Source organism: Nyctereutes procyonoides, unplaced genomic scaffold, assembly GCF_905146905.1.
Source record: "Nyctereutes procyonoides isolate TBG_1078 unplaced genomic scaffold, NYPRO_anot_genome, whole genome shotgun sequence".
NCBI lineage: Eukaryota > Metazoa > Chordata > Mammalia > Carnivora > Canidae > Nyctereutes > Nyctereutes procyonoides.
In genome coordinates this window covers 17,361,187-17,375,245 of record NW_026575030.1, presented here as the reverse complement: position 1 = coordinate 17,375,245, position 14,059 = coordinate 17,361,187, and positions in this window count along the sequence as shown.

Genomic DNA, 14,059 nt, shown 5'->3' with positions numbered 1-14,059 from the left:
ACAGAAAGTATTTGCCAATTATGTATGTAACAAAGGACTCATCTAAAATATGCAAAGAAAAGGGATGCCTGGGTGGCTCAGTGGTTGAGCATCTGCCTTTGGCTCAGGTCATGAACCCAGGGTCCCAGGACTGAGTTCCACACAGGCTCCCCACAAGGAGCCTACTTCTCCCTCTGCCTGTCTCTCTGCATCTCTTTGTGTCTCTCTTGAATAAATAAATGAAATCTTCAAAAAATAAAATATGCAAAAAACTCTCAAAAGCTAGCAGTAAAATGCAAGTAAATAAAAAGAAATTGGGCAAAGAAATGCATAGATAATGTACTGAAGGAGTTATATAAATGTCACATAAATGAAATGATGTTCAATATCATTAGCTATTAGATAAACACAAATTAAAACTACAACAAAAGATACTACACACCTAAATACCGAAGATACAGAAACACTCGATCTCCCGTACATTGCTGTGGGGATGAGTACAACCATTCTGGAAAATACTTTGACAATTTATTTAGAAAGTAAAAATAAACTTTTCTTACAACCCAGCAATTTCTTTCTTGGGTATATATTCTAAAGAAATGAAAAGTTATTTCCAGGTAGAAACTTATGAACAAATATTTAAAGTAGCTCTCTTTAGAATAGCCCCAAACTGGAAATGTGGATGAATGATTAAATAAACTGGCTCATTTGTACCATGAAGTACTCCTCATCAATTAAAAGGAATAAACTATCAATACACAAACTATGTGAATAAATCTCACAGAAGTTCTGTTAAGTGAGAAAAAAAATCAAGATAAGACATATTGCAGGATTTCTTATATAGGACATTTGTAGAATAACCATTGTTATAGATATGAACAACACAATAGTGACTGTCAGCGGTTAAGGATAGAGCAGGAAAGTGTGCAGCTAGAGAGGGTGAATGAGGTAATATTTCATGATTTGGCAGTTCAGGATGTTGATTGTGGTGGTGATTACACAAAGCTACATGTGTGATAAAATTACATTGACACACGCACATACACACAGGAATATGGTCAAATCTGCATAAACTCTGGATTGTACCAATATCAGTTTCCTGGTTTGATATTTTACTATATTTTTGTATGATGTCATTTTGGGAGAGCCTCTGTGAAGTTTGCACAAAGTCTCTCTGTACATTCTTTTGCACTTTCCTGTAAAACTATACTTATTTCAAAACTAAAAAATATATTTTTTTAAAGTGAAAAAGGTAATTGCTGTGAATAGTTCTCAACTTTGGCTACTTTCCTACACTAATTCAAATAGTTTCATAGTAAAGGAACTTGTATTATTTACAAGAGAAAGGTCTGTGTATTGTGTTCCTCATTACAATGGCTAAGAACACAAGGAGTAGAGCAAAGCTCCAACATTGATCTACTCTCACATTTTAAACCTATCTGCTAAAACTCTCCCTTTTGAATCCCCATGATCCAAATCAGAAGACACAGATCCTTATCCACTTATTTCACCTGTCTTCTCAATTAATGAAATTCCTCAGAATATAAGGTGATATTCAAATACTTGCCTTAATATCAATTTTATACATGTCCCCACCCAACCCCTTGACACACTATCTCCAAGCAGTAAGTTCTGACATTTTGAGGATTGTGTTTTTTGTTGCTTAATATTTCACTTTCATTGTCCACAGGATCCTGACTGAAATTTCATCTACCATCTTCCTCAGTGTTTTAACTTGGTCCAGTGCACCTAATCTTCAGGAGTTACTAGAAATATCAGGAAAACATTGGTTTTAATGTCAGACAAGTATGAGCTCACACCCCAGTTTAGCTATAAATTGTGTAATTTTGGTAGTGAACTGCTTAATCTTATCAAGGCTCAGTATATTTACCTGCAAAGAGACATGATCATACCAATCCAGAGAATGGGTTAAGCGAGATTACGTATTGAAAGCATCCAGAACCTTACTTGAAAAATGTGCCATATATGCATGCTCAAATGCATATATATTCAGTGTCACTGTCTCTCCTTCAGAGATCAATATTCTTGGAATAAAGTTCACAACTTTAGAGGAAATAAAACAGAGAAATAGATATGGGGCAGAATCTTTTGACACACATAAGTGCATATGAACTTTATCAAATAGCAAATAGACAATTACTTTGTATAGGGAAGGATAAGAAATACCTACAAATATGCAGCTGCAGGGTGCCAGGTGGAGTGAATTCTATTTGTTGAATAGAATTAAATTATTCTATCTAATCAATACCAGATATGTTATCTTAGCACTCATAACAATGCAAAGAGATGTGCTGTGCTGTGTGTGTGTGTGTGTGTGTATCTGTGTGTAGGAGCTCAGAGATGTGATATAATTTGCTCAAATTCGAGGAGGGGCAAGATGGCGGAAGAGCAGGGTCCCCAAATCACCTGTCCCCAACAAATTACCTAGATAACCTTCAAACCATCCTGAAAATCTACGAATTCGGCCTGAGATTTAAAGAGAGACCAGCTGGAACGCTACAGTGAGAAGAGTTCGCGCTTCTATCAAGGTAGGAAGACGGGGAAAAAGAAATAAAGAAACAAAAGGCCTCCGAGGGGGAGGGGCCCCGCGAGGAGCCGGGCTGAGGCCGGGGCGAGTGTCCCCAGGACAGGAGAGCCCCGTCCCGGAGGAGCAGGAGCTGCACCAACCTTCCCGGGCGGGCGGAAAGGGGCTCGCAGGGAGTTGGAGCAGGACCCAGGAGGGCGGGGATGCCCTCGGGCTCCCGGGGACACTAACAGACACCTGCGAGCGCAGGAGAGTGCTCCGAGCTCCCTAAGGGCTGCAGCGCACGCACCGGAGCAGCTCGGAGGGGCTCGGGAGCGGCTCCAGGGAGGGAGCTGCGGGGCGGGAGCGCGAATCCAACAGCGCAGGCCCCGGAGCACAGGGCGCCGGGACACAGCCCAGGATCCGGCCTCCCCCGGGACAGGCAGAGGCCGGGAGGGCCCAGGACAGCAAGGACGCTCCTGCCCCGAACTGAGCAGATCAGCGGCCCCGCCCCGGAGCCTCCAGGCCCTGCAGATGGAAAGCCGAGAGCCCCGAGCCCGTAGTTCCTGCGGAGGCTGAATCCAGGCTTCCAGAGTTGCCATAGCAACTGCGACTGTTCCTCCTGGGACCTCACGGGGTAAACAACCCCCGCTGAGCCCTGCAGCAGGCAGGGGCAGAGCAGCTCCCCCAAGTGCTAACACCTGAAAATCAGCGCAGCAGGCCCCTCCCCCAGAAGACCAGCTGGACGGACCAGTTCCAGGGGAAGTCAAGGGACTTAAAGTCTACAGAAATACTCCCCCGTGTTTTTTTTTTTTTTCTTTTTTCTTTTCTTTTTGATTTCTGATTGCTTCCCCCACCCCCTTTTTTTTCACCTTTCTTTCTTTTTCTTTCCCTTTTTCTTCTCTTCTTTCCTTTTTCTTTTCTTTTTCTTTTTCTCTTTTCTTTCCTTCTCTCTCTTTCTCTCCTTTTCCCAATACAACTTGTTTTTGGCCACTCCGCACTGAGCAAAATGACTAGAAGGAAAACCTCACCTCAAAAGAAAGAATCAGAAACAGCCCTCTCTCCCACAGAGCTACAAAATCTGGATTACAATTCAATGTCAGAAAGCCAATTCAGAAGCACTATTATACAGCTACTGGTGGCTCTAGAAAAAAGCATTAAGGACTCACGAGACTTCATGACTGCAGAATTTAGATCCAATCAGGCAGAAATTAAAAATCAACTGAATGAGATGCAATCCAAACTAGAAGTCCTAACGACGAGGGTTAACGAGGTGGAAGAACGAGTGAGTGACATAGAAGACAAGTTAATGGCAAAGAGGGAAACTGAGGAAAAAAGAGACAAACAATTAAAGACCATGAAGACAGATTAAGGCAAATAAATGACAGTCTAAGGAAGAAAAACCTACGTTTAATTGGGGTTCCCGAGGGCGCCGAAAGGGACAGAGGGCCAGAATATGTATTTGAACAAATCCTAGCTGAAAACTTTCCCAATCTGGGAAGGGAAACAGGCATTCAGATCCAGGAAATAGAGAGATCCCCCCCTAAAATCAATAAAAACCGTTCAACACCTCGACATCTAATAGTGAAGCTTGCAAATTCCAAAGATAAAGAGAAGATCCTTAAAGCAGCAAGAGACAAGAAGTCCCTGACTTTCATGGGGAGGAATATTAGGGTAACAGCAGACCTCTCCACAGAGACCTGGCAGGCCAGAAAGGGCTGGCAGGATATATTCAGGGTCCTAAATGAGAAGAACATGCAACCAAGAATACTTTATCCAGCAAGGCTCTCATTCAAAATGGAAGGAGAGATAAAGAGCTTCCAAGACAGGCAGGAACTGAAAGAATATGTGACCTCCAAACCAGCTCTGCAAGAAATTTTAAGGGGGACTCTTAAAATTCCCCTTTAAGAAGAAGTTCAGTGGAACAATCCACAAAAACAAGGACTAAATAGATATCATGATGACACTAAACTCATATCTGTCAATAGTAACTCTGAACGTGAACGGGCTTAATGACCCCATCAAAAGGCGCAGGGTTTCAGACTGGATAAAAAAGCAGGACCCATCTATTTGCTGTCTACAAGAGACTCATTTTAGACAGAAGGACACCTACAACCTGAAAATAAAAGGTTGGAGAACCATTTACCATTCAAATGGTTCTCAAAAGAAAGCAGGGGTAGCCATCCTTATATCAGATAAACTAAAATTCACTCCGAAGACAGTAGTGAGAGACGAAGAGGGACACTATATCATACTTAAAGGATCTATCCAACAAGAGGACTTAACAATCCTCAATATATATGCCCCGAATGTGGGAGCTGCCAAATACTTAAACGAATTATTAACCAAAGTAAAGAAATACTTAGATAATAATACACTTATACTTGGTGACTTCAATCTAGCTCTCTCTACCCTTGATAGGTCTTCTAAACACAACATCTCCAAAGAAACGAGAGCTTTAAATGATACACTGGACCAGATAGATTTCACAGATATCTACAGAACTTTACATCCAAACTCAACTGAATACACATTCTTCTCAAGTGCACATGGAACTTTTTCCAGAATAGACCACATACTGGGTCACAAATCGGGTCTGAACCGATACCAAAAGATTGGGATCGTCCCCTGCATATTCTCAGACCATAACGCCTTGAAATTAGAACTCAATCACAAGAAGAAGTTTGGAAGGACCTCAAACACGTGGAGGTTAAGGACCATCCTGCTAAAAGATAAAAGGGTCAACCAGGAAATTAAGGAAGAATTAAAAAGATTCATGGAAACTAATGAGAATGAAGATACAACTGTTCAAAATCTTTGGGATGCAGCAAAAGCAGTCCTGAGGGGGAAATACATCGCAATACAAGCATCCATTCAAAAACTGGAAAGAACTCAAATACAAAAGCTAACCTTACACATAAAGGAGCTAGAGAAGAAGCAGCAAATCGACCCGACGCCCAGCAGAAGAAGAGAGTTAATTAAAATTCGAGCAGAACTCAACGAAATTGAGACCAGAAGAACTGTGGAACAGATCAATAGAACCAGGAGTTGGTTCTTTGAAAGAATTAATAAGATAGATAAACCATTAGCCAACCTTATTAAAAAGAAGAGAGAGAAGACTCAAATTAATAAAATCATGAATGAGAAAGGAGAGATCACTACCAACACCAAGGAAATACAAACGATTTTAAAAACATATTATGAACAGCTCTACGCCAATAAATTAGGCAATCTAGAAGAAATGGACGCATTCCTGGAAAGCCACAAACTACCAAAACTGGAGCAGGAAGAAATAGAAAACCTGAACAGGCCAATAACCAGGGAGGAAATTGAAGCAGTCATCAAAAACCTCCCAAGACACAAGAGTCCAGGGCCAGATGGCTTCCCAGGGGAATTCTATCAAACGTTTAAAGAAGAAATCATACCTATTCTACTAAAGCTGTTTGGAAAGATAGAAAGAGATGGAGTACTTCCAAACTCATTCTATGAGGCCAGCATCACCTTAATTCCAAAACCAGACAAAGACCCCACCAAAAAGGAGAATTACAGACCAATATCCCTGATGAACATGGATGCAAAAATTCTCAACAAGATACTAGCCAATAGGATCCAACAACACATTAAGAAAATTATTCACCATGACCAAGTAGGATTTATCCCCGGGATGCAAGGCTGGTTCAACACTCGTAAAACAATCAATGTGATTCATCATATCAGCAAGAGAAAAACCAAGAACCATATGATCCTCTCATTAGATGCAGAGAAAGCATTTGACAAAATACAGCATCCATTCCTGATCAAAACTCTTCAGAGTGTAGGGATAGAGGGAACTTTCCTCGATATCTTAAAAGCCATCTACGAAAAGCCCACAGCAAATATCATTCTCAATGGGGAAGCACTGGGAGCCTTTCCCCTAAGATCAGGAACCAGACAGGGATGTCCACTCTCACCACTGCTATTCAACATAGTATTGGAAGTCCTAGCCTCAGCAATCAGACAACAAAAAGACATTAAAGGCATTCAAATTGGCAAAGAAGAAGTCAAACTCTCCCTCTTCGCCGATGACATGATACTCTACATAGAAAACCCAAAAGCCTCCACCCCAAGATTGCTAGAACTCATACAGCAATTTGGTAGCGTGGCAGGATACAAAATCAATGCCCAGAAATCAATGGCATTCCTATACACTAACAATGAGACTGAAGAAAGAGAAATTAAGGAGTCAATCCCATTTACAATTGCACCCAAAAGCATAAGATACCTAGGAATAAACCTAACCAAAGAGGTAAAGGATCTATACCCTAAAAACTATAGAACACTTCTGAAAGAAATTGAGGAAGACACAAAGAGATGGAAAAATATTCCATGCTCATGGATTGGCAGAATTAATATTGTGAAAATGTCAATGCTACCCAGGGCAATTTACACGTTCAATGCAATCCCTATCAAAATACCATGGACTTTTTTCAGAGACTTAGAACAAATTATTTTAAGATTTGTGTGGAATCAGAAAAGACCCCGAATAGCCAGGGGAATTTTAAAAAAGAAAACCATAGCTGGGGGCATCACAATGCCAGATTTCAGGTTGTACTACAAAGCTGTGGTCATCAAGACAGTGTGGTACTGGCACAAAAACAGACACATAGACCAATGGAACAGAATAGAGAATCCAGAAGTGGACCCTGAACTTTATGGTCAACTAATATTCGACAAAGGAGGAAAGACGATCCACTGGAAGAAAGACAGTCTCTTCAATAAATGGTGCTGGGAAAATTGGTCATCCACATGCAGAAGAATGAAACTAGACCACTCTCTTGCACCATACACAAAGATAAACTCAAAATGGATGAAAGATTTAAATGTGAGACAAGACTCCATCAAAATCCTAGAGGAGAACACAGGCAACACCCTTTTTGAACTTGGCCACAGTAACTTCTTGCAAGATACATCCACGAAAACAAAAGAAACAAAAGCAAAAATGAACTATTGGGACTTCATCAAGATAAGAAGCTTTTGCACAGCAAAGGATACAGTCAACAAAACTCAAAGACAACCTACAGAATGGGAGAAGATATTTGCAAATAACATATCAGATAAAGGGCTAGTTTCCAAAATCTATAAAGAACTTATTAAACTTAACACCAAAGAAACAAACAATCCAATCATGAAATGGGCAAAAGACATGAAGAGAAATCTCACAGAGGAAGACATAGACATGGCCAACATGCACATGAGAAAATGCTCTGCATCACTTGCCATCAGGGAAATACAAATCAAAACCACAATGAGATACCACCTCACACCAGTGAGAATGGGGAAAATTAATAAGGCAGGAAACAACAAATGTTGGAGAGGATGTGGAGAAAAGGGAACCCTCTTACACTGTTGGTGGGAATGTGAACTGGTGCAGCCACTCTGGAAAACTGTGTGGAGGTTCCTCAAAGAATTAAAAATAGACCTGCCCTACGACCCAGCAATTGCACTGTTAGGGATTTACCCCGAAGATTCAGATGCAATGAAACGCCGGGGCACCTGCACCCCGATGTTTCTAGCAGCCATGTCCACAATAGCCAAACTGTGGAAGGAGCCTCGGTGCCCATCGAAAGATGAATGGATAAAGAAGATGTGGTTTATGTATACAATGGAATATTCCTCAGCCATTAGAAACAACAAATACCCACCATTTGCTTCAACGTGGATGGAACTGGAGGGTATTATGCTGAGTGAAGTAAGTCAATCGGAGAAGGACAAACAGTGTATGTTCTCACTCATTTGGGGAATATGAATAATAGTGAAGGGGAATATAAGGGAAGGGAGAAGAAATGTGTGGGAGATATCAGAAAGGGACACAGAACATAAAGACTTCTAACTCTGGGAAATGAACTAGGGGTGGTGGAAGGGGAGGAGGGCGGGGGTGGGGGTGAATGGGTGACGGGCAAGGAGGGGGACACTTGACGGGATGAGCACTGGGTGTTATTCTGTATGTTGGTAAATTGAACACCAATAAAAATTAATTTATAATAAAAAAAATAAGGAAAAAAAAATTTGCTCAAATTCTCAGAGCTACCATATCATTATCTACTAATGAATAATAAACCACCTCAAAACTCAGATAAAATAGTAAGTCTCTCACAGGTTTACAAATTGGCTGGGTGATTCTTCTGGCCTCTCAGGTGTGCATTCAGTTGTAGGCTGGGCTTTCAGTTGCAGCTCTGCTACTCTTGGTTGGGCTTTCTCATGCATCTGTGGATCAGTTGACTGCAGGCTGGTCTAGAATGGTCTCAACTGGTACCACTAGGATCTCCATAGGCCTCTCATATGTACATGTCTCTCATCTCCCTTCATAAGGCTGGCGTGAGCGGGATTTTGTTATTGTTTTTGTTTGTTTGTTCGCTTGCTTAAAAGCAATGATAGAGAAATAAGAGAGAAGTGAAATACATAAATGTTTTGTCAAGACTTTTCTTGTGTCAGTCTTGTTACTGATCCTTTTATAAAAGCAAGTCACCAATTATGCCAATTCTAATCAGGAGCCTATAAAGTTATATGAATAAACATGTAGATATGAGGAGGCCATTTAATCAACTACAATTATCAGGAGGAGAAGCTGAAACCTGCTGGAACTCTAAATCTAAATTTGATAGACCACACTGCTTCTCCAGACATAATGCTCCAAATACATTCCGGAATAAACAACTATGTAGTTGAGAGCCAAAGTAATTGATGGACTTTGAAATTTAGCCAGAACCCAAATTCTGCCTGTGAAGGACTAGAAATGTGACTGACAGGTTGGGAAGCCAAGAAGGACCACTTGCCTCACCTTCCCCTTGAGTCCTATACTTCATTCAGTATGACTATAGAACCCTAGTTAAATTTAATTTCTTGTTTTACTTCCCTGTGGCACATAATAGTCTCATGTGTCTAAAACATATCCATATCTTAAATTAAATCTGAGCAATCTAAAACACAATGCAGAATAAAACCTACTCTTAGAATGCACAAGGGGGCAGCCAAGAAGCAAATGGCACTAACTGAATTATTTCAGACATCTCAAAGGAAATTTTGTCTCTCTAGTAGATAAAAATTGAGACATCTAAAATGCTTTTATATAATTTAGTCTATGCAGAAATGGCGGGATCTTTCTGGAGACTGTAAAGTTACATTTCATTACTGCACCTTGTATTGCATCTACAAATTACATTTGTTTAATTCCACAGCAGTGAAATGTCAGCCACTTGATGACTTTGAAGAATGGCTTCAACTGACTGAAAACTTGGAAGATCTTGCTTCATTTTCTGCCATGTTTAACTTTTCAACAAACAAGAATTGTTAGAACAAAGATGCCTGATAACACAAGCCAGGTCTTTTCTGAATCCTCAGAGTCTAAGTTCCAGGCAGCCTTTTCCCACACATTTGATTTGCATGGGGAAATTTTGTTCCAGGAATTTATTTTGTTCCCTTAAAGTGACTTAAAAGTTGTTAAAGAGTCTGTTCCTCAGTGAGAATGGAAAGTTGAAAGGGAGACAGAACATAAAGACTCCTAACTCTGGGAAACTAACTAGGGGTGGTGGAAGGGGAGGAGGGCGGGGGGTGGGGGTGAATGGGTGACGGGCACTGAGGGGACACTTGACGGGATGAGCACTGGGTGTTATTCTGTATGTTGGTAAATTGAACACCAATAAAAATTAATTTATTAAAAAAATAAAAAATAAAATAAAAATTAAAAAAGAAGTAAAAAAAAAGAAAGTTGACCTATTTTCAATTCATAATCAACAAACTTCTACAAAGCTCAGAATCTGAAGCAGACATTTTGACAAAGCTGGATTTGAAGATGAATAGGATATATCTCTACTGGGGCTCAGCAACTAGTGCAGATGCAGATGTACTCACCTGGTTATGTCACAGAAGAGGAGAGACATTGGAATAGGGGGTGGGGAGTCCAGATCTATCATCCCTTCTGAACCTTCTCTACCACTTGTCTTAGAAGAAACTCTACCATCCTGAGGCCCTACCTACAGAGACAGGTCAGGTGAGTCTAGGAACCAATGGCTCTAGGATGAGAAAGGGTTAATGCACCCAACTCATCACAGACCTACTGGAAGGCAGGCAAGTTTCCCAGCATGCCTTAAGCATGCATCTGCACCTTAGCAGAGTGGATATTCCTGTCAAAAATGCCCTTCCCTGCCATACCTCCAGTTTATAACTTTCTACTCTTTTTTTTTTTTTTAAGATCTGGCAAAAATGTCAGCTTCCTCAACAAGCTGAGCCCATGGCCCGCTTTCTAAGTTTGACAGCTGCCTCCCCAAGTTCTGAGAGCCTTCAGGATTCACCCTCAATATAATCTCTAGGACATGGCCAGGCCTTACTGAGGAAGCAGCCACTAGGCCCTCCTTGTGTTTGTAGCCAAGGGTCTGGTGCAAAACTTGTCAGTGGTGATGAAAGTTCCTATAAAATTCAATCATATCACAATTCTTTGTTTGTACTTTTATCTCCCTTACTAGATTCTACGTGGAGACCACATCTGACTTCTCATTTTATCCTCATTTCTAATATAGAACCTGGCGCAGAACAGAGGCCCGATAAATGCAGATAAATAAATTAATGAATGAATTAATAATGAAAATATATTTTCCACAATAATATTCTTAGAATAGCTCCCTTTTGGGTCATGTCAAAGATCCCTTTTCCTCTAATGAAAGCTTCAGTTTGTAAAATGCCTTCAGATTCTTTGTCAGGAAAAAAAAAAAGATTCTTTGTCAGGGAGGAGGAGAGTGGTGCATTCAGCTATAGACCTTTTTGAGCTCTCTCAGTGGGTCAGAACTTTAGGCCCATACCCCTTTTTCTTTGTTCCCAAATCAACACTCAGAGTTGTCCCTTTCTGTGTTTAGGCTGCTTTCTCTGCAGACAGCCAGTTCTCTGCACTAGGTGGTACCCACCTAGCATCTTGACAACTGATACCTTCTTTTGCTCTGTACAGCATACCCTAGGGAACATTGAGCCAGACAGGACAGACTTAGCCCTGTCTCCAGAAGGCTGGTTGTGCAAACTGTGAAGCTCAGAGCATTGGTGGGGAACATTTAATCCCTTCTCTGCTGCTGTTGTAAACAGGAAGTTTAAAAAATTCTAGTACTTTAAAAAGTGGTGCCATTTGAGACAGTGGTGCCATTTGAGACATACACCTTAGAGGGTATTATGCTAAGTGAACTAAGTCAGACTGAGAAAGACAAATATCATATGATTCCACTTATAAGTGGAATCTTAAAAAAAACACAAATGAATAAACAAATGAAAAGCAGAATCAGACCTGTAAATACAGAGAAAAAATTGATGGTGGCTAGATGGGGAGGGGGTTAGGCAAAATGGGTGAAGGGGAGTTGGAGTTGTAAGCTTCCAGTTATGGAATGAATAAGTCATAGGAATAAGAGACTTATAAAGAATATAGTCAATGAATATTATGATAGCAATATAATGGAATAAATGGTAGCTACACTTGTGATGAACATAGCATGATGTATAAATTGCCAAATCACTGTTATACGCCTGAAACTAATGTAACACTATGTGTCATCTATGTGCAAATTTTATAAAGTTTATTTCTCTGAGATATCACACCCCCTACTATACCCTGCACCACTTACTACATTTTTTCTGAACTAAAAATTAGAATACAGAGTAGAACCACAGTATAACACTGCAGTCTTTACCACAAGTTCTGCCTCTGGGGTCTGTGGATGGTTTAGCTTGTTCATGCTAACCCTAGTCATGTGGGCGGTTAAAATGATTTGGGGCATGATGTGAGCTGGTCCAAGCCTGTGCACTCAGAAGAATGATAACTGATTGTGGGAAATATTTTTTAAATCCCGCTATTCCCTGAACCTACATGCCAAAGAAGGCATTCCAAGAGAGTAGCAGGTTTGAATAGACCCTTGGGAAGCCAGGCCTCTGACCTCACATGTCTCACCCCACCCATCTTTTAATCTGCCTCCAAGTGTTTGAGTCATCTGCAAGGGTGGATGAGTGAGAACACAGAGGAAAAAAATCAAGAATGATTGACTCAGGGGAAAGCATAACAGTTAACTTCAGAACTGGTTGAGAATAGACTCCGCCACTTGTGTGGTTGAATGAGAATATTTCCATCATTCACAGCAGCACAGTGCCTCCTTCTGCACTCAAGGGGCTACACTCACCTTGTAAACAAATACCTGTTTCTTCATGCATGTTGAAGAAGCAGTGCTGCCCTGATGGGTGGTCCCCTCACAGCCTCAGGTGGTCTTCTGAGAGTGAACATGCCTCAATGGCCCTGTCAGCACTCTATGCTCTCCACTGCAGACACTGAAGCAATGTGCAAGGATGATGCCTAAACTGGTGTATATGTATGGGATTATACATATGGGGTAAGCCTGTGACACATTTGCAATTATTTATTATAACAACTCATAGGGCATGTGATTCTAGTTCTATTTTAGAACTGAAAAGGCTGATATTTGAAAACACAAAATGGCTTGCCTATGGTCACCCAGCCAATAAAGGTCACACAGCAAAGTTGGGGCAGAGCTTGCCCACTATGAAGTTCCATTCTTTCCCATAACACCCCAGTGACCCGATTATGGACTCTGCCTATGTTCTGTAAGGCAAAGCTAGACACTTGGTCCAGGGAGGTGTGAGTGGATGACACATTTTCATTAAACTCTTAACATTATATGAAAACATTTTCTATTAAGTGGAGACAAAGAAGGATTTATTTAGCCTATATAATGGGAAAGTAAATTTTGCTCAACTTGTAGATAGAAGGATAAAAGATGGCACCATGCTTCTTAAAAGCAGGTGCAGATAAGCAGAATGATATGTAGTATAATGGGTAAATCCCCACAAGCACAGTGAAGTCCAAAGACCAGATGCACACAGATGCTTACATCTTGCACGAGAAGAGAAGAGCACACAGAAGTCCAGTGTATTGTCACCAAGTCAGGGTCATCAAAGGACACCCTTGGTGTCCACATTGCCAAGAAGCATAATGCTGCAGAACATGTACCTCCTTTCAGTTTCTTTCTAAATCTGTGGTGGAAGTGTGTACTTCTTGCTGCACATCTGACCCAGCTCTCATCTGAGTGACAGGCACACGATGGGTGTAATGCTAGAATGGACTAGTAGTTAGGGTTCTCCTCTCTTCTGGCTCCAACCTCCTGCTAGCACCTGACATCATTGCCCTCTTTATGATACTTCTCTTCTTAGACATGAAGCTTTGAACTATTTCCTTACCTACAATTATTTTTTGTGATATGAATTGTTGCTAGTTTTCAATGATATAATTGCTATTTCTGCTTATGAGAAGGGTAACTCTTGGCCTTCCACTTTGTATTGGTCAGCTCTGGCTGCTATAACAAAATACCATAGACTAAGTGACTGAAACAACAGAAATTTGTTTGTTAGTTCTGTAGCCTGGGAAGTCTAGGATCACTGACAGTTAGCTTCTGGTGAGTGCTTTCTTCTTGGCTTACAGAGAGCATCCTTTTCATTGTATCCTCAAATGGTGAAACGAGACAGAACAGGATCTCTAGT